Source organism: Schistocerca nitens, chromosome 2, assembly GCF_023898315.1.
Source record: "Schistocerca nitens isolate TAMUIC-IGC-003100 chromosome 2, iqSchNite1.1, whole genome shotgun sequence".
In the NCBI taxonomy this organism is placed as follows: Eukaryota; Metazoa; Arthropoda; class Insecta; order Orthoptera; family Acrididae; genus Schistocerca; species Schistocerca nitens.
The window spans coordinates 375,494,967-375,515,806 of record NC_064615.1 but is presented as its reverse complement, the minus strand read 5'-3'; the positions used below and the strand labels follow the sequence as shown (position 1 = coordinate 375,515,806).

Below are 20,840 nucleotides of genomic sequence, written 5' to 3'. Positions count from 1 at the left end.
GTATAGTTCAACACATTGTTGAAATGGGGCAGCGTATTCCTACCACCGACACCGTATTGGAGCTGTAATGTGACGTGTATGATAATGCCAAGATGTGAATGTGTTAAAAATTCGTATTTTTACGAATTTTTTCAATTGGTACTTTCTAAAACACACGTTGTAGTTTTTACTAACTGTTGTACGCATGTAGACCTGACGATCTACTGAACAGTACAGAAAATAAGTAACAATGTACATTACATATGTTCTGTCTCGGAAAATATTAGGAATAGGGCATTTGTGCATATAAAGGTTTTTGGTTCAAATGATCGTACCTGTCATATCCCTGGATACTGACCATTTCACCATTTCGCTGGGGACACAATGTATGAAGAACAAGCTGGCAGGGCAGCAGATATTATACGAGGGTTGGAACTTAAATAGTGGCAACTATTTGTTCACAACCGATACAAAAGAGTTAGATTTCTGTACCCGTTACTGTCCTTCAAAGTAGTCACTAGAGTTGTGTAGAACCCGTTGCCAGCGATGTGGAAGGCATAGTACACTGTTAGCAGAGCCTGTTCTGTTGATGGTGCGAATGGAGCGGTCCACTGCTTGTCGAATCTCTGGAACAGTTCTGAAGCGAATGGCACGAAGTGGTTCCTTCATCTTCGGAATCAAATCAAAGTCACAAGGACTTAAGTCCGGGGAGTATGGTGGATGGTATAGTACGTCCCAGTCCCATCGACCGAACAGAGCAGCCAAAGCTTGCGCTGAATGCACCCGCGTATTGTCGTGCAAAATGATCGGTGGGTTGCGCAGAAAGTGTCGCTGCCTCTTTCGCAAAGCTGTCGCAGGTGATGCTCCAGAGCCCCAGTATGGTTAAAGTTATGGTGATTCTCGTATAAGACTGTGATGGTGTTATCCTAACGCATTACGTTCCTCCACGGTAACCGTCATTGCACAGTATTACTGTTCGTTTTTGGAGCATCACCTGCGACCAGCTTTGCCAAATAAGCGTCGTGGTGTCAGTTCCCTCCAGCAGTACTTCAGACAGTCGAGTCCATGCCACGTCGTGTTGCGGCACTTCAGCGTGCTCGCGGGGTCCCTACACAATATTAGGCCGGTGTACCATATTATTTGGCTCTTCAGTGTATTACAGAGTACCACTGACGTACTTACAGCTTACCATGACATATACTAACCTCTTCAGAAAGATGTGCGCTACACAGTGAACCTTTTTTTGAAAAATCGATTTTTTTACATTTTTTGACGTCCTGTTTCAAACGCTCGAGTGGAAGGAGGGGGAGGGGGTAGGGAGGGCGCCGCTATCAATTTTTTGCCCCGGTTCGGAATTATGGTATATCCGGGGCTGCTGTGGGTACCTGTGATCGTGGCCTGTCGAGACTGCAGTGATCGCGTCGGCCGTCATCCCACGACTGTCTAATGCAAATATGGAATCGATAGGTTCATGAGGGTCATACTCAATGCCGTGCAGGGTCTAAACGGTCCCATAGAGAACAGACCTATTGTTCGCCCAGCCTTCCTCGATACAGACGGTTTGGACTGGTGGCATGACCAACACTGTTTCCAGATTTCTAATCCGCTGTAAACATCTGGTCATGGGTCGGCAAGAGAGGGTCACGCCGCCAGTCGCTAGCCACAACGTTTGGTGAACTCTGGCACACAGCTGAAGCAGCATGGAATGACGTCACCGTATCCGTCATTCAAGTTCAGTCCGAGTCGACGGCCAGCCCCATTAGACTCACAGTTGATGGCAGAGGTCACAACTCTGAGAACTGAATTTCACACCCTGAACACCCTCAGATTACCCAGAAATTTGATCATGTGTTCGCCATTCTATACTGTAAATTCACAATAAGTCAAACTCCGTTATTGGTTTACCCCTCTTGGTGCTGCAATTTTAATGGTCGTGTGGGGAAGCAAGCACTTACCGGCGTGTCTAGTGTGGCAAGCGAGTTGCTTTCTCCGTCGCTCGGCCAAGGTCAAGGACGGCAGTGCCCGATGCGTGCAGTGAACATATGTAAAATCAAATGTTTAAATATTATTAAAAACTTGGCCATATTAAGTAAAACTAAGCCAATGTCAAATCCGTAGCGACTCAGCATGACCCGATAATTAGTTTCTTCAAAAATCCAGTTTTACGAAATTTTAAAAAGCGCAATGTTGAACGTAGGAAATTTTACTTTTGGTATTAGGTTCAGTCTATCATAAAAGCACATGTTGCAAATTTTCATGAAACAGTCTCCAGTCTTCTTTCCTTTTTGAATTATCAAGTAAAAGCAAATTTTTCTGTCAAAAACTAGAAAAATAAACTATATTAACTTACGTTAGTGTATAAGATACAAAGCTAAAACGATAGCTCTATATTTTGTATATGTAGTAATGAAACTACAAAATTTTACTTTGATACTGTAATTTAACAGATGTAGGGGAATATAGAAAGTGGCGATTCAGAGGCCGCTATCTACCCTCGATTCTGTTTGAAAACTTCTGGAGGTTAAAGTTTAAAAAAAATTATCGGGCTGAGAATTTTGTACAACGTAAATAGAATACAGATTTAGTTGTAGGCCTTCAACTAACAACGATATAAATAATTTTGTAGTCTGCTATGGTGCTAGATGATCTCCGGTACCGATGCTGGGAGCAGTTTTGGAGCGAGAAGTTCCTTCGCCATACGCACCGAGGATATACGCTGATTAGCCATAACATTATGACTAACTACCTGATAGCCAGTACATCCACCTTTGGCAAGCATAACAGTGGCGACGCGTCGTGGCATGGATGCAATGAGGCCTTGGAGGGAGTTGGCACCACATCTGCACACACAGGTCACCCAATTCCCGTAGATTCCGGGGAGGGGAGCGATGCGCTCTGACGCCACGTTCGCTCAAATCCCATGTGTGTTCAATCGGGTTCATATCTGGCGAGTTGGGTGTCCAGGCTATCAATTGGAACTCGCCACAGTGTTCCTTGAACAATTCCATCACATTCCTGGCCATGTGACTTGGAGCATTATCTTGTTGAAGAACACCACTGCCGCCCGCATCTCGTGGTTGTGCGGTAGCGTTCTCGCTTCCCACGCCCGGGTTCCCGGGTTCGATTCCCGGCGGGGTCAGGGATTTTCTCTGCCTCGTGATGGCTGGGTGTTGTGTGCTGTCCTTAGGTTAGTTAGGTTTAAGTAGTTCTAAGTTCTAGGGGACATATGACCACAGCAGTTGAGTCCCATAGTGCGCAGAGCCATTTGAACCATTTTTTGAACACCACTGCCGCCGGGAAAAATGATTATTATGAAGGGATGTGCGTGGTCTTCAACCAGTGTACGATACTCCTTGGTCGTCATGGTGCCTCCTCTACTGGACCCATGGACACATACGTCAATGTACCGCAGAGCGCCGCCAGCTTTTCTCCGTCCTGCAGTACAGGTTCAAATGGCTCTGAGCACTATGGGACTCAACTGCTGTGGTCATCAGTCCCCTAGAACTTAGAACTACTTAAACCTAACTAACCTAAGGACATCACATACATCCATGCCCGAGGCAGGATTCGAACCTGCGACCGTAGCAGTCGCACGGTTCCGGACTGCGCGCAGTACAGGTGTCAAGGAACTTTTCCCCAGGAAGACGACGGATTCGCGCCCGGCCATAGGCATAATGAAGAAGGTATTGGGATTCATCAGACCATGCAACTGTGCCAATGTCCAGTGCCGACGGTCACCTGCCCATTTCAGTCGCAGCTTGCGATGCACATGTTTGAGTCGTCGGCTGTGGAGGACCATCGTAAGGAGTGTTCGGTTCACTATGTGTTCAGACACTCACTTGTACTCTCCCCAGCATTAAAGTCTGATGTTAGTTCCGTCACAGTTCGCCGCTTGTTTTACCAGTCTGCCCAGTGTACGACATCCGACATCTGTGATGAGATGTGGCCACCCCCACGATGTCTCGACGTGGTTTCATCTCGATTTCGCTACGTGTTGAAAAAACTCATCACAACAGCACTCCTCGAACACCCAACAAACCGTGCAGTTTCTGAAATGCTCATGCCGAGCCTCCGTACCATCACAATCTGCTCTCTGTCAAACTCAGACAGATCGCGCACCTTCTCCATTCTACACAAGGGCGGTACACTCACTGGTACTACATGCACCACGCGCGTGTTTGACCAGCAGTCATTCCTCGCCAGGTGACGTTGCTATCGTCTGGATGGGTATATAGCAATAGAAGGGTGGTGCTCATAATCTTCTGGCCGATCAGTGTATTAAGACCGTTGTGTCTGGATTGAGGAGCTTATTCGATCAGCGTTAGTCATACGGAGTGTGTTACGTACGCTCCGTTATAAGATGCACGATGATTCTGGCCGTGTCCACGTTCGCTTAAGCCTCAGATGGCGTGAACAACGACTGACATGACTGTTTTTCGATGGAATGAGATATCGCGTTTATCCTGTGAAACTGTGTAAAAGTGAATTTATTTGGGCTATACTGTAGGAGACCGAGTGGTATATGTTTGAGATTATTCTCCGCTTTTAAGGTGAGCGATTAACTTTCAGCCGGCCGCTGTGGCCAAGCGGTTCTCGGCGCTTCAGTCCGGAACCGCACTGCTGCGACGGTCGCAGGTACGAATCCTGCCTCGGGCATGCATATGTGTGATGTCCTTAGGTTAGTTAGGTTTAAGTAGTTCTAAGTCTAGGCGACTGATGACCTCAGATGTTGAGTCCCATAGTGGTTGGAGCCATTTGAACCATTTGATTAACTTTCCATAATTGGGTTGGGGTTGTGGAGTAAAGAAACCAAACTACGGGTCATCAGCCCTTTCTGTAATTAAGAATGAAGAGTAAGAATCATCTCTTAAGTGCGTCAAGTGTTGAGTATGACAGAATAAGCTTTATTGATTTTGCGAACTAATTCTTGTTTCTGTGAAGTTTTCTCAGAAGATACTGCTCAGATAAACGACAGCAGACTTTAAATCGTCGTGGTTCCTGGCTCTGCCTTAGTCTTAAGAGTTACAGCAACTGATTTGAGTTTCGGCGAGCTGAAGTGTGGACCTGTGGACGGGAGACCAGGAACAGTACGTTCTCCACCGCTTTCTGACTATTTGAGGCTCCTGTAAAAGGCTGTGGTGTTCAAAAATCGCGCAAGACTACCCAACTTTCAACTTGTGTTGTATTGTATGTTAACCGGGCGCCTAGAAACGACGGAGAGGCTCCGTCCCCGACGTAACCGCAGTGGTCCACAACCCCACGACGACTACCGCAGTCCACCTCACCCCTCCGCCGCCCCACACCGAACCACTCTTTCAGGGTTATTGTGCGGTTCGGCCCCCGGTGGACCCCCCAGGGAACGTCTCACACCAGACGAGTGTAACCTCCTACGCTTGCGTGGTGGAGTAATGGTGGTGTTCGCGTACGTGGGAGAACTTGTTTGCGCAGCAATCGCCGACATAGTGTAGCTGAGGCGGAATAAGGGGAACCAGCCCGCTTTGGTCGAGGCAGATGGAAAACCGCCTAAAAACCATCCACAGACTGGCCGGCTCACCGGACCTCGACACAAGTCCGCCGGGCGTATTCGTGCCGGGGACCAGGCGCTCCTTCCCACTCCGGAAAGCCGTGCGTGAGACCACACGGCTAACCGGGCGGGCAATTTTCAGCTTACAAAACCAAACCACAAATCAAGCCATAAAATTTTATCCGCCGCCCCACAGCCAGCAATGTAGTTTTACGTAGATGAAGGAGCACAGGCATTACTGAATGGTCCCACTGTGAACTTCACTGCTATCTCGCAGGACACAGTTGCCTTGCCGGTGCAGGCGACGCAGCGCATCAGTATGCGGGGTCCGCTGCCCGCAGCTCTTGGGCGAGCGCGCGTGCCTCTGCAGCTAATGCATGCGCCGTGCCCTTCTAACGTGCTGAAAGTAACTCACTTCCCGGCCGCTGCTCCGCCCTTCGTGTCGCAAGGCGAATGGCGTCGCGTGTCCTTCATTACTTTACTTGAGCTGCTCAGGCAGCAGGCGAGACCACGAGAAGACGAGGTAAAAACAGACGAGAAAGCATGCTCTTACCTAGATGAAGCCGGTCTTTTTCCAGTAACAATACCACGCAGATGACTCGAAACTCGACCGTATTCGGCTAACTTTGGTGCTGTCCTCTTCATAATTTTGCTGCTCCACACATAAAATTCAAATAAATGTGATAAATAGATCGGGAAAAGAATTTAACTGAAACCTGTGCCAAGAATTACAGGGTGGCGGAGGTGGTGATTACTATACCTCGATGTCTACACTTAACATGTCATCGTGAAGGACTAAATTGCCATTTATGTTCCACCCACTTCAGTTCATTAGAAACGTAACATGAACGCTAATTGAGAAAGAGGGAGGAAGGCAGTCTTTAAGTGACCACCTCAAATGATGTAGGGGAATCACTGAAATTTTAAATTTGGATAACCAGTTGGGGTTCTGAACATCTCCAACTGAACGGCCGACTGTCTTAACCACTAAAAAACCCTAGGGGATCATTCTGAATTGCGTGGCACAACCCACTTCCGAATTTGCAGTAGAAATGTTTATCCATTCTATTCTAGAGCCGGCCGGGGTGGCAGAGCGGTTCTAGTCACTACAGTCTGGAACCGCGCAACCGCTACGGTCGCAGGTTCGAATCCTGCCTCGGGCATGGGTGTGTGTGATGTCCTTAGGTTAGTTAGGTTTAAGTAGTTCTAAGTCCTCGGGGACTGATGATCTCAGAAGTTAAGTCCCATAGTGCTCAGAGCCATTTGAATCATTTTTCTATTCAAGAGCGACTGTTTACTTGCCTCAGAATGAGCTATGGCTAATTAACATCTTGCAACAGTAAAAATTTAGATTGCATGAAACTAGCTAATTCTTCTTATTTCCAGTGGCCTGATAACTAATATCGTAAACAAAACTGGAACTTAGCTCTGGTTTTTGTTTTACAAAGGTTTTCATCCATAAAGGAAACTAGAAGAACTCTCAAGCCAACGCGCCTATAATATGTGTTAATACTGCAGGCAGTAATGTTATAATTTGTCCTCATGTTTTGTTCTAAAGGAATGTTTATAAGAAAAAAAACTAAGTTGAGGCCTACAAGGGAAAATCTCCGAAGATTGAGTGAAGCAAAGTCGAAGGGATATATTCATCGGTTTAGAAATTCGAAAGGCTTTCACAGACAAACTGTTTAATGGAATGTTACGTACCGATGTGAATGCCTGGAAAATTTTAAAAACATATTTGTTTCAATTCCTTACGAAATAAGAGACTACAGATATACAAAGAGCTTGTGCTGAACTGTTGTGATGTTATGAAAAGCTTGGCTGTAACAGTTCCCTGGAAATACACTTTCTTCATGCCACCTAGACTTCTTCCCTGACAGTTGCAGAGCAGTTTCTGACGAACATGGCGAGTGATTTCGTCAGGATAGTGCAATCATGGAGGCCGGTCGCGGTGGCCGAGCGGTTCTAGGCGCTACAGTCTGGAACTGCGCGACCGCTACGGTCGCAGGTTCGAATCCCATGGATATGTGTGATGTCCTTAGGTTGGTTAGGTTTAAGTAGTTCTAAGTTCTGGACTGATGACCTCAGTAGTTAAGTCCCATAGTGCTCAGAGCCTTTTTTTTTTTTTTTTTTGCAGTCGTGGAGAAGAGTAATGTAGAGAAGTGGACTCCGGCTGTTTTGACAGACTACTTCTGGACTAATGTCGGAGATGCTCCATATGCACCTCGTAACGGACGATCCAAGAATATTTTTAACGTGCAGCCAGTTTAGAGTTTCATTATAAATTCTGAAGAAGTCAGCTGATGATGGCTCAAGAGTTTATGTTACTGAATATTATGTACTCTAGCGATACTGTTATTTTCTTTATTGATTATAAGTTAAGAGGTGTTTGTGTATGTTTAATAATGTCTCAAGTGTAAAAACCCATAAAATTCTTCAATTTATTTTCGTGAGCACTATGGGACTTACCATCTGAGGTCATCAGTCCCCTAGAACATAGAACTACTTAAACCTAACTAACCTAAGGATATCACACACATCCATGCCCGAGGCAGGATTTGAACCTGCGACCGCAGCGGTCGCGCTGTTCCGGACTGTAGCGCCTAGAACCGCTCGGCCACCCCGGCCGGCGACTTCGATGACTGATCAATGTTGTTAGAAGGTCTGCCACGCGAGATTTTTCATCATTTTGGTAGCATTCGCAGGTGAATAAAACACCCCCAAAGTTTTCATAAAGGTGCTTTTATGCGTTCTGCCTAAAATAATTAGACAGCCTCAGATATATAGTAAATGAGGAGGAGACCGATTTGTACATCTGAACTTAATGGAAATTTCATTCCGTGAACACACTCATTGATACTGTACATTTTAAACCAATAGTCTACTTTACAGCCATCTCTGTACTTTCTGAGTATTGCAGGACGTTACATTTAGCTGAACTGGGAGCTATATGCCCTTCTCAGCTTGATACTCTGATCTTGAGGAGGAGAGGAGGAGGAGCAGGAGATTAGAGTTTAACGTTCCGTCGGCATGGAGGTCATTAGAGACGGAGCCTAAGCTCCGATCAGGGAAGGACGGAGAAGGAAAGCTGTCGTACCCTTTCGAAGGAACCACCCCGGCACCTGCCTTAAGCGATTTAGCGAAATCACAGAAAATCTACATCAGGGTGGCCGGACGCGGGTTTGAACCGTCATACTTCCGATTCTTGTAAAGAGGTAAGTAGTTACTCGTAAAGTTTTTTCACCTAAGGCTTCCTCACATGTTAACAAAGTAACTGTGAAATGCAGCAAACATTTATGTCAGATGGGTTCATAGTCTATACATAACTTCTGTACATCATAATTTGCGCTTATAGTTGTCAATAATTTTTATTGTTTGCAGTAGCAATTTAGAATTTTTGTTGTCGTCAGTCACACATAATGGGAGCAACAGGGTATACTGATGCTGTAGCAAGTACACTTAAAGTATTATCAACATGTGTTGTAGCAATATTATGTTTGATAATGACTATTAGTCAAAATAGCAATTGCAACCAGTATAATTTGATGAAAACAAAACAGCACTCCGTCTTCAGGCCACGAGTGGCTTACCGGGACCATCCGACCGCCGTGTCATCCTCCGTGGAGGATGCGGATAGGAGGGGCATGGGGTCAGCACACCGCACTCCCGGCCGTTATGATGGTATTCTTGACCGAAGCCGCTACTACTCGGTCGAGTAGCTCCTCAATTGGCATCACGAAGCTGAGTGCAGCCCGAAAAATGGCAACAGCGCATGGCGCCCTGCATGGTCACCCATCCAAGTGCCTACCACGCCCGACAGCGCTTAACTTCGGTGATCTCACGGGAACCGGTGTAACCACTGCAGCAAGGCCGTTGCCTTGATGGCAACAAAAAGAGGAAATAATTCTATTCAAATTCTAAATATTATACGTTTCAACTAGCTCAAGAAAATCTGAAACATACGTCATGGACAGTATGAATTCTGCAATACAGGCCAGGGACAGACACGACGTTACGTCTGTGTTTGATGACAACTCTCCGCCCAGGAGAAAGTATATGTATGGGGGCGTGATGAAAAGTAATACCTCCGAACTTTTAATGTGAAAACTCTTAAAAGTTTTTAAATAAAACAAACGTTATTAACATTCTTCGTCTTTATTCATGTCTACGTATTTCAGCCATCTTACCGCAGGAAGGCTCCGAATTGTAGCGCGTAACATGGCGGTGTGTAACGTAACTATGTCGGTGCGTAAGAAAGAGCGTGCTGTAATCGAATTTCGAATTGGAAGAGTTTGTCCACATATGGAGCACCCTCTCCTTCAGCCTGATGTCAGACCACACACGATCACTGCGACACCTGAAACAATCCGACGCCTTGGGTTCACTGTCATTGATCATCTTTCATGCAGTCCCGACTTGGCCCCATCCGATTTTCACCTCCTTTCGAAAACTTAATGAACATATTCGAGAACTTCACTTTCATACTGACGAAGCGGTGCAAGCAAGGGTGATGTTGTGGCTCCGTCAACAAAGTCAGATATTCTACTGCGATGGCATCAACAAACTGGTGTCTCGTTGGGAGAAATGTGTTCGGTGCCCAGGTGACTATATTTAGAAATAAATAGGTTAACGTGGAGAATAAAGATGTACAATGTTAACAGCGTCTGTTTTATTTAAAAAGCTGCAAGAGTTTTCACATAAAAAATTCGAAAGCGTCACTTTCCACAACGCACTCGTAAATAAACGACGAAATACAGCACGTTACTTCAGTACACGTGTTTAAGGCTATCGTATTTAAATGGCTCGAGTTAATCGTGCTTAATCTTTGACTTCCGATTTCCTAATGGCTGCCATTATGGAGATCATATGGCCATTCCCCCCATGAACCATGGACCTTGCCGTTGGTGGGGAGGCTTGCGTGCCTCAGCGATACAGATGGCCATACCGTAGGTGCAACCACAACGGAGGGGCATCTGTTGAGAGGCCAGACAAACATGTGGTTCCTGAAGAGGGGCAGCAGCCTTTTCAGTAGTTGCAGGGGCAACAGTCTGGATGATTGACTGATCTGGCCTTGTAACATTAACCAAAACGGCCTTGCTGTGCTGGTACTGCGAACGGCTGAAAGCAAGGGGAAACTACAGCCGTAATTTTTCCCGAGGACATGCAGCTCTACTGTATGATTAAATGATGATGGCGTCCTCTTGGGTAAAATATTCCGGAGGTAAAATAGTCCCCCATTCGGATCTCCGGGCGGGGACTACTCAAGAGGACGTCGTTATCAGGAGAAAGAAAACTGGCGTTCTACGGATCGGAGCGTGGAATGTCAGATCACTTAATCGGGCAGGTAGATTAGAAAATTTAAAAAGGGAAATGGATAGGTTAAAGTTAGATATAGTGGGAATTAGTGAAGTTCGGTGGCAGGAGGAACAAGACTTTTGGTCAGGTGATTACAGGGTTATAAATACAAAATCAAATAGGGGTAATGCAGGAGTAGGTTTAGTAATGAATAAAAGAATAGGAGTGCGGGTTAGCTACTACAAACAGCATAGTGAACGCATTATTATGGCCAAGATAGACACAAAGCCCATGCCTACTACAGTAGTACAAGTTTATATGCCAACTAGCTCTGCAGATGATGAAGAAATAGATGAAATGTATAACGAGATAAAAGAAATTATTCAGGTAGTGAAGGGAGACGAAAATTTAATAGTCATGGGTGACTGGAATTCGTCAGTAGGAAAAGGGAGAGAAGGAAACATAGTAGGTGAATATGGATTGGGGGGAAGGAATGAAAGAGGAAGCCGCCTTGTAGAATTTTGCACAGAGCATAACTTAATCATAGCTAACACTTGGTTCAAGAATCATGAAAGGAGGCTGTATACATGGAAGAAGCCTGGAGATACTAAAAGGTATCAGATAGATTATATAATGGTAAGACAGAGATTTAGGAACCAGGTTTTAAATTGTAAGACATTTCCAGGGGCAAATGTGGATTCTGACCACAATCTATTGGTTATGAACTGCAGATTGAAACTGAAGAAACTGCAAAAAGGTGGGAATTTAAGGAGATGGGATCTGGATAAACTGAAAGAACCAGAGGTTGTAGAGAGTTTCAGGGAGAGCATAAGGGAACAATTGACAGGAATGGGGGAAAGAAATACAGTAGAAGAAGAATGGGTAGCTCTGAGGGATGAAGTAGTGAAGGCAGCAGACGATCAAGTAGGTAAAAAGACGAGGGCTAATAGAAATCCTTGGGTAACAGAAGAAATATCGAATTTAATTGATGAAAGGAGAAAATATAAAAATGCAGTAAATGAAGCAGGCAAAAAGGAATACAAACGTCTCAAAAATGAAATCGACAGGAAGTGCAAAATGGCTAAGCAGGGATGGCTAGAGGACAAATGTAAGGATGTAGAGGCTTGTCTCACTAGGGGTAAGATAGATACTGCCTACAGGAAAATTAAAGAGACCTTTGGAGAGAAGAGAACCACTTGCATGAATATCAAGAGCTCAGATGGAAACCCAGTTCTAAGCAAAGAAGGGAAGGCAGAAAGGTGGAAGGAGTATATAGAGGGTTTATACAAGGGAGATGTACTTGAGGAAAATATTATGGAAATGGAAGAGGATGTAGATGAAGATGAAATGGGAGATAAGATACTGCGTGAAGAGTTTGACAGAGCACTGAAAGACCTGAGTCGAAACAAGGCCCCGGGAGTAGACAACATTCCATTAGAACTACTGATGGCCTCGGGTGAGCCAGTCCTGACAAAACTCTACCATCTGGTGAGCAAGATGTATGAGACAGGCGAAATACCGTCAGACTTCAAGAAGAATATAATAATTCCAATCCCAAAGAAAGCAGGTGTTGACAGATGTGAAAATTACCGAACTATCAGTTTAATAAGTCACAGCTGCAAAATACTAACGAGAATTCTTTACAGACGAATGGAAAAACTGGTAGAAGCCGACCTCGGGGATGATCAGTTTGGATTCCGTAGAAATGTTGGAACACGCGAAGCAATACTGACCTTACGACTTATCTTGGAAGAAAGATTAAGAAAAGGCAAACCTACGTTTCTAGCATTTGTAGACTTAGAGAAAGCTTTTGACAATGTTGACTGGAATACTCTCTTTCAAATTCTGAAGGTGGCAGGGGTAAAATACAGGGAGCGAAAGGCTATTTACAATTTGTACAGAAACCAGATGGCAGTTATAAGAGTCGAGGGGCATGAAAGGGAAGCAGTGGTTGGGAAGGGAGTGAGACAGGGTTGTAGCCTCTCCCCGATGTTATTCAATCTGTATATTGAGCAAGCAGTAAAGGAAACAAAAGAAAAATTCGGAGTAGGTATTAAAATTCATGGAGAAGAAGTAAAAACTTTGAGGTTCGCCGATGACATTGTAATTCTGTCAGAGACAGCAAAGGACTTGGAAGAGCAGTTGAACGGAATGGACAGTGTCTTGAAAGGAGGATATAAGATGAACATCAACAAAAGCAAAACGAGGATAATGGAATGTAGTCAAATTAAGTCGGGTGATGCTGAGGGAATTAGATTAGGAAATGAGACACTTAAAGTAGTAAAGGAGTTTTGCTATTTAGGGAGTAAAATAACCGATGATGGTCGAAGTAGAGAGGATATAAAATGTAGGCTGGCAATGGCAAGGAAAGCGTTTCTCAAGAAGAGAAATTTGTTAACATCGAGTATAGATTTAAGTGTCAGGAAGTCGTTTCTGAAAGTATTTGTATGGAGTGTAGCCATGTATGGAAGTGAAACATGGACGATAACCAGTTTGGACAAGAATCGAATAGAAGCTTTCGAAATGTGGTGCTACAGAAGAATGCTGAAGATAAGGTGGGTAGATCACGTAACTAATGAGGAGGTATTGAATAGGATTGGGGAGAAGAGAAGTTTGTGGCACAACTTGACTAGAAGAAGGGATCGGTTGGTAGGACATGTTTTGAGGCATCAAGGGATCACAAATTTAGCATTGGAGGGCAGCGTGGAGGGTAAAAATCGTAGAGGGAGACCAAGAGATCAATACACTAAGCAGATTCAGAAGGATGTAGGTTGCAGTAGGTACTGGGAGATGAAGAAGCTTGCACAGGATAGAGTAGCATGGAGAGCTGCATCAAACCAGTCTCAGGACTGAAGACCACAACAACAACAATGGCCATTCCTACAAAACTGCACGCGTCTTCTGTTTTAGTCACTTTCAGCCCTAAAGAATACTTCGTAAGCCGCATTTCGGCGGCACGTTGCTATCTTCAGGTACCCATGTATTATTAATACACTATCCTGTGAGGTACACACATCTTCGTAACCTAATATTTTCGCACAGTACTCCAGCTAAGTTACTTGCTGAAATATTCCCGCATCTGATAATGCTAATTCAAGTCATTTTGCATCATCAGGTTGTTTGGAAGTTTATCTCACGTTTACAATTCATTTGAGCGCAATGTATGGGAAAAAAAGCACTTCGCACTGCTTAAAGATCTATTTGTGGTATTAGTGAAAGAAGTACAAGTTATAGCGAAGTACTTATGACATCATTAAAACAAGCATTCATCTGTAGAGAAATTTTTGAAAGTGCCTAACTGACATACCCAGCAATCGTATCTCGTTTCCAAGATGTGTACACAAGCCATAAAAATTAATGACATTTGGACAAAATGGTTCAAATGGCTCTGAGCACTATGGGACTTAACTTCTGAGGTCATCAATCCTCTAGGACTTAGAACTACTTAAACCTAACTAACCTAAGGACATCACACACAACCATGCCCGAGGCAGGATTCGAAACTGCGACCGTAGCGGTCGCGCGATTCCAAACTGTAGCCCCTAGAACCGCTCGGCCACCCTGGCCGGCGACATTTGGACACTTGAAGACAGTAGTATATTCCCGGAAGGCGCCGTGGAAGGTTTTTTCACTAATAAATGTGACTGAAGCAAGAAACGTGTGTAGTTCTGGGTGCAGACTTCCAGTAATGACTCAAATAATTATCCTCTTTGTCCGTTTTATATGCTCTTGCATCAACAATAATTGCCTTCAGTAGCGATACCTTCGTGTTCACTTCTGGAGTAAAGTGGATACTACTCGCTGAAGCGTGTAGCACCAGAACTCTGCACTAGCAACGTTAGACAAGTTCGTTAATAACTTCGCTTACGGAACTTCGCTGACACGTACTTTGCTCCGCGTCCACTCCTGCTCTGCCTACACCTGCATCATTTTAACCCTGTGGCGCATAGCGTCCACTACAGTGGACAGCTGTTAATGGTCGCTTCTTTGGCATTTTCAGTCAGTCCTGAGGCTGCAAATGCACACAGTTCACTGCAGTGGGCCCTCCCTACTGGTGTTGTGTCCTGCATGCATTTGCAGCCTCATGACTGATTGAAAACGCCAAAGAATTGACCATTATAAGTTGTCCACTGCAGTAAATTCATGCACCACAGGGTTAAAATACAAGTAGGCAGGTGATCGTCAAGTGTTTCCCAAACCTGCAGGCAAACACAGTACCACAAACGAGCGCGATAAGCAGTTTGCGGCTGATCCGCGTAAGCGGCGAGGAATGCTCCTTAGCGCCATCTCAGGCTCGGGGCGCCGACCCTCGGATGTCACGCAACGGGAAGCGCCACACGAGCTTCGTCATAGGCCCGTGCCGGGGCGCTACGCGGTAGGTAAGTTTCATTAGGCGCTCCCAAATACCGGCCGGGGCTATTTCTGGAAGCACCGCCCTCCCTTCCAGCTGGTGGCCCGTCTGAGGCGGCGAGGCGCTAACGAGACCACACCTCACGCGACTTGAATATGACGTTGGTCTTAATCCTAGCAATGCCAGCTGATTTTCAATAACGTCTCTTACCAACTGGGAGGAGGCAGGGTCAACTTTATAGCCACTAAAAATGGTTAATTGTTGTCCACTTTTATTAAAAACGCCCTTTTTAACCCTTTCAGACTTGAATTTTTTCTGCAGAAAGGAAATTATTTATTTATATGGTAATCCTCATAGGTGATATTTTGATGATTTTAGATGCAAGATTTATACAAAAATAAGTACCTACTTTCAGAATGTACTTTGTACATTTGATATCATTCTATGGACTAAAATAACTACTTTACTGGCCATTAAAATTGCTGCAGCAAGAAGAAATGCAGATGATAAACGGGTATTCATTGGACAAATATATTATACTAGAACTGACATGGGATTACATTTTCACGCAATTTTAAAAAATGGTTCAAATGGCTCTGAGCGCTATGGGACTTAACATCTTAGGTCATCAGTCCCCTAGAACTTAGAACTAGTTAAACCTAACTAACCTAAGGACATCACACACATCCATGCCCGAGGCAGGATTCGAACCTGCGACCGTAGCAGTCGCGCGGCTCCGGACTGCGCGCCTAGAACCACGAGACCACCGCGGCCGGCTTCACGCAATTTAGGTACATACATCCTGAGGAATCAGTACCCAGAACAACCACCTCTGGCCGTAATAACGGCCTTGACACGCTTGGCCATTGAGTCAAACAGAGATTGGATGTCGTGTACAGTTACAGCTGCCCATGCAGCTTCAACACGATACCACAGTTCATCAAGAGTAATGACTGGCGTATAGTGACGAGCCAGTTACTCTGCCACCATTGACCACACGTTTTCAATTGGTGAGAGATCTCGAGAATGTGCTGGCCAGGGCAGCAGTCGAACATTTTCTGTATCCAGAAAGGCCCGTACAGGACCTGCAACATGCGGTCGTGCATTACCATGCTGAAATGCAGGCTTTCGCAGGGATCGAATGAAGGGTAGAGCCACGGGTCGTAACATATCTCAAATGTAACGTCCACTGTTCAAAGTGCTGTCAATGCGAACAAGAGGTGACCGAGACGTGTAACCAATGGCACCTCATACCATCACGCCAGGTGATACGCTAGTTTGGCGGTCACGAATACACTCGTCCAATATGCGTTCACCGTGATGACGCGAAACACGGATGTGACCATCATGATGCTCTAAACAGAACCTGGATTCATCCGGAAAAATGACGTTTTGCCATTCGTGCACCCAGGTTCGTCGTTGAGTACACCATCGCAGGCGCTCCTGTCTGTGATGCAGCGTCAAGGGTAACCGCAGCCATGGTCTCCGAGCTGATAGACCATGCTGCTGCAAACGTCGTCGAACTGTTCGTGCACATGGTTGTCTTGCAAACGTCCCCATCTGTTGACTCAGGGATCGAGATGTGACTGCACGATCCGCCATGCGGGTAAGATGCGTGTCATCTCGTATGAGGCCGTTGGCATCCAGCACGACGTTCCGTATTACCCTCCTGACAGTCATTGGATCTCGACCAACACGAGCAGCAATGTCGCGATACGATAAACCACAGTCGCGATAGGCTACAATCCGACCTTTATCAAAGTCGGAAACGTGATGGTACGCATTTCTCCTCCTTACACGAGGCATCACAACAACGTTTCACCAGGCAACGCCGGTAAACTGCTGTTTGTGTATGAGAAATCGGTTGGAAACTTTCCTCATGTCAGCACGTTGTAAGTGTCGCCACCGGCGCCAGCCTTGTGTGAATGCTTTGAAAAGCAAATAACTTGCATATCCTGTCGATTAAATTTCGCGTCTGAAGCACGTCATCTTCGTGGTGTAGCAATTTTAATGGTCAATAGTGTACTTAAGGAATATTGGCCATTGTAATAAATAGTAAAATAATTATTCAATAATTAACATGCAAAATAATAACGATATTCAGTTATCCAGTAACCAAACCACATCCGCATGTTGTAGTGGTCACGAGCTGCTGCGCACTGATACACTGACTTGTTGATATTTCCACAGTGATGCTCCAAAATTTGCAGCACTTGCGCGTAATGTAAATGATGAACATTCAAAAATGTGTACCTCATTTTTCAATTGGGAAAATTAGTTCTGTTGCAGTTAACACAAAATGAAAGTTAATGTACACTATTGTAGCCAGAATGTCTGAAGGTGTTAAAGAGGTATTAGTCGACCACAATATTATTGCATCTAGAAGTGATGGTCCTTCGGTCGGCTTATCGTGAATTTTTATCGTGATATTTTACCATGATCCGCTGATACACTTGATAATACATGCACAGCTGTTTTGAAATCACTCATAGTGCGCTGCGTCTTCCTTAGTCATCAGCGTACTTGTTTACTGTAATGTCAAAAGTCAAATGGTTCAAATGGCTCTCACCACTATGGGACTTACCATCTGAGGTCATCAGTCCCCTAGAACTTAGAACTACTTAAACCTAACTAACCTAAGAACATCACACACATCCATGCCCGAGGCAGGATTCGAGCCTGCGACCGTAGCAGCAGCGCGGTTCCGGACTGAAGGGCCTAGAACCGCTCGGCCACCATGGCCGGCACTGTAATGACACCGCGTGTTCCCGATAACGGCTAAACGAGGCCGCGTGCAGTAATATCGTGGTCGGGTACTTCTGATGTCTAAGTAGCGTCCAAAACCCGAAAATATTTTTAGCACACACTTAGCAGTACCTACTCAGTCTCAATAACGTTTACCATCAACAGTGGGAGAGTTCTTTAAGACCACCCCAAATAATTTTTTTTAAATTCATTAATTGTAACTTAAAACATACTTTTTAAAGATATGTTTATGTACAAATCGGCCCCTGAACCTTAAAATACTGACAAATGTCAATATAACATTCATTGTGAAAAATCACATCTACTAGTATGAAACATTTATGGGATCTGACAGAAGAATTCATTAAAAACAAGAAACATATTTTCAGAATTTTGAAATATACAGTACGTGACGAGATTACAGTATTTTCAAAAGGTAGGCCTACAGTAGTCCTCCCCCCTCTCCACCTTTACTACTGCGACGGTTAATGGTTTAATTGAGCTGTTCTTGATTGTATAAGAGGAAGGAAGATTAGAGTTCAACATCCCGTCGACGAAGGATTGATTAGAAACGGAGTACAAGACAGGATTGTTTTAAGGATGCGAAAGGAAATCTGCCATGTTCTTTTCAAAGGAACTATTCTGGCATTTAATTAATTGGCTGCATACACAAATGAGTATAGCTTGTACCTATGGAGGGATTGTTGTTGACTTGACAAAGACAGATATTGTACATTATTTTAAGAAGAGTAACAAAGCGTTCTGTGGCAACGCCAGAAGTGTAGGATTACTGTGCCACTGCATGAGGATTTACGAAATTTTACAGGAAACGAGGAGCAAAATAGAACCACAATTAAGAGAACAACAGCAGCATATTTCGGCCTGGAGGACATATTCGTAGCTAGACAAGTAGCAGAAAATAAATGAGTATTTGAGAAAGACATCGTATTTGCATTCGTACATATTTAAATCGGTCACGACACTGTTAGAAGAGAACAGATATGGCAATGTCTGAAGAGACTGGAATTGTCAAAAGGAATACAACTCAGAATCATAAACACGTGTACCAAATCTTTGGACTGGCAAAAAATTAAAATGATTTAGAACAGACAGAGGGGTTCGATGAGAAAGTGAGCTCTCACAACTGCTCTTCGATGTAGTCATGGACATCATCATGAGGAAAGTTCGCCAAGGGTCAACAGCAGATGATACGAGACTCACAGAAAATTCAGATGAGGTAATGATATTGGAAGACAATGAGCAGAAATTCGAAGAGCAACTAAATATCTGGCACTGGGTAATTGAAGGAGCGGGCATAGAAACAATCATAACAAAAAGTGAGGTAATGAAAATCAGCAGAAAAAGTGAAAGACGAAAGTTGTACTAGAAATATTGTTGAGAATTAGATGCTTTTAAATACCTAGGAATTAATGTAATCCAAAAAGAAAACATCAATTGGGAGATTTCGATGAAGGTAGAAAATTGCTCAACATTTTATTATTGTTTATCAGACATAATTAGGACTTGGAAAATACCTGGAGAAACATAAAATATGTTATACAAATCATATTATCTATGAATTTCAACTTATGGATCAGAATGTTGAACATGGAGAAAGAAAGCTCTGAGTAGGATACAAGCGACAGAGAAGCGCTTTCTACGAAAAGGGCAGTACAAGGGATGAAACAATACGAAACACGCTTTACATCAATCCCCTAAAAGAAACTATGGGGAGAAATAGGCTGAAATGGTTTTGCCACGTAAATATGGGAAAAGAAAGATTACCGAGTAGAGTTCTGGAAACCACAGCATTTGGAAGAAGAACAACTGGAAGACCACGTACAAGTTCCAGAGATCACGTTGAAAAATAATCTGACTCTAAGAGGACTTCAGTGAAAGGCAATGCTAAACGAGGCCGGCCTGTGTGGCCGAGCGGTTCTAGGCGCTTCAGTCTGGAACCGCGCGACCGCTACGGTCGTTTGGCACGTATATACCCCGAAGCTTTATTTTCGCCAATGTCTAGGCCGAAACTGGCATACCTGTAACCGTACCACCAACAGGCGTGTTCAGCTTTCCATTCTAAACTGCACATTTCGTTTTATTCGTTTCATCCCTGTGTTTACTGTCTTGCGAGAATTTTGATTGAGGTGCAAGCAGACACATGCGTGAAAATTAGGAGTGCGAACAGTGCCAAGCGACCAAGAAAACTGCTGAGAAGGAAGCATTTTTTTCGAAGCTGATGGAAGACTTGAGAAAAGGAGTAATCGATCGGTTCGGTTTTGTTAAAAGCGTTAAATTCAAGTTTTGGTCCCAAGAACTGAAGAAGAAGAAACTGGATGACTTATTTTTGACGATTTGATGTTTGTCGATGAAGTGTTTGTTGACTGAAGTTTTAGTTGTAATTTCAATGGCCAACCTCCTCGTGGTGTCTCCTGAGCAATGCTAACTGGCTGACTAAATTTCTGTTCGCAGCTCGCATGTCCCCAGTTTACCCCTGCCCGCAGTTCGCGTAATTAAGAGAGAGCTGTCTGCAGTTCACAAGTTGTGCATGGAGGATGCCAGGTGCGCCACCTGTACTGCTCTCAAAAGGTTGACCGAAGACAGACAAGAATGGCGAGCTGCTGCTAATCAACTTTCTGGCTGAAGACTTACGAACAAGATGGCTGTTTCTTTCCACTTTCAGTTGAACAGGAAACACTTGCAGTCACGGCCTTCAAACTGGGAAAAACTAAGGCACCGGTAAAACGTAAGTTAAATCGCACCAAAACGGCAGGTGTCCTTGACTAGAGCTGACAGACTGTAAACACGTTGAAAATAAACAGCCTTACTGTAATTTTCCAATGTACGAGCGACAATTTGAGTCTTAGATACTGGTCGTCGGAGGATGCTCTGAACGGAGAAACGGTGAAAGTTGAGCATCCGATATTACACATTAATATTCGGAGC

The 20,840-nt window shown here is 44.4% G+C and overlaps 1 pseudogene; it reads right to left on the bottom strand.

Annotated features, from left to right (window-relative positions):
- Positions 1-9,263: 9,263 nt before the first annotated feature.
- Positions 9,264-9,381, bottom strand: LOC126238645 (5S ribosomal RNA; annotated as a pseudogene).
- Between the last annotated feature and the right edge of the window lie 11,459 nt (positions 9,382-20,840).